This window comes from Cibotium barometz, chromosome 35 (genome assembly GCF_041138505.1).
Source record: "Cibotium barometz isolate CiBa-2024 chromosome 35, ASM4113850v1, whole genome shotgun sequence".
NCBI classification, from domain to species: domain Eukaryota; kingdom Viridiplantae; phylum Streptophyta; class Polypodiopsida; order Cyatheales; family Cibotiaceae; genus Cibotium; species Cibotium barometz.
Genome location: NC_141080.1, coordinates 2,402,940 through 2,404,267, shown reverse-complemented (window position 1 = coordinate 2,404,267; position 1,328 = coordinate 2,402,940).

The following is a 1,328-nucleotide window of genomic DNA, read 5'->3' as shown; positions in this document are numbered from 1 at the left end:
AACAGCACAAGTGTGAGCATGGTGGTTGGTGAGCAAAATAAATTTTTCAAGATGCATACTTGGGTGTCCGGCCAAAAGTAATATGTGTGGACAACCCCAAGTGTGAAGGGGGACCAAGGTATTAACTTCATAAAGTTTATAAACTTTGGGTGGCCCTTAGAAAGTTTAATAAACTTTAAAGGGCCACTAGAATATTTATGGAGGGAGGGCTACTCTACTTTTAGAGTACACGCCTCCCTCTCTCTCTCTCTCTCTCTCTCTCTCTCTCTCTCTCTCTCTCTTGCTTTTTGGAAGAGGGGTCGGTTGGCTACGTGGAGAGTACTATTAGCTGGAACAGGTCGCCTGAAGAGAAGCCGTACACACGTGTGCCGCAGGTACAGATCTGTACGGATAGGTACAGGCGGGTACAGACAATCTTGTCCAGTAGGTACAGGCAGGTACAGTTCAGTTCAATCCAGCTGGTACAGGCGGCACATCACAAAGGCGGCTGCAGGTGCATATGGGTACAGACAGGTTCAGTCTGGCTGCTGCAAACTGGCTGACATAGGCGGTTGCAGGTACATACTGGTACGGACAGGTACAGGTGGCTGCGGCAGATTTGTTGACGCTGGCGGCTGCAAGTACAATCTGGTACGGTCAAGTCGACTAGTGCAGAACTGTGCAGAGCAGTTGGAATACATTGAACATTTCTTTCTCTCTCTCTTTCCACTGGCTTATGTCTGCTTCAGAGTTGTTTCTTCTGGCCCTTTGTGAGAGGAAGGGTATGGAAGTTTGAAGGGTGGAAACAAAGTTGGACAGCGGATTTGTACTTTGGCTGAGTTTGAAGCCATGAACATGGAACAGCCAAATGCGTGCTCAAGGCTGCCCTGTTGTATTGTCTTGGTTGATTAGAGGAGACCATAGTGTGTTGTTTTTGTGGGACACAGATCTATATGTGAATCCTCTATGCTACGAGGTCTTGAGGACTGCCAGATTGGACATGCAAGTTTACTTTCCTTGACTGGCTTTGTTGTACTCAGTTAAACTTTTCCATTGAATTTGAATAAAGAAATACCGAGAGGGGCGCCAAGCTTTGGGGCCAACAGGTGTCGTTTTTCCTTTCTGTTCTAGAGCATTCTAGCTCTCGTTCTTTTGCTTTTTGTCTGGACTACAAATGGATAGGTGACTGCTAGTCTACCGCACTTTGGTTTCTACCAGAGGCCGGTTTCAAAACCACATGTCCTTGCCTATAGTCACAGCTTGCATGTAAGCTCCAGGAAACTATAACCTATTCACATGAGTCCAAAGACATGCTTTCCACATGAAACCAAAGACCTGTATCCGATAAA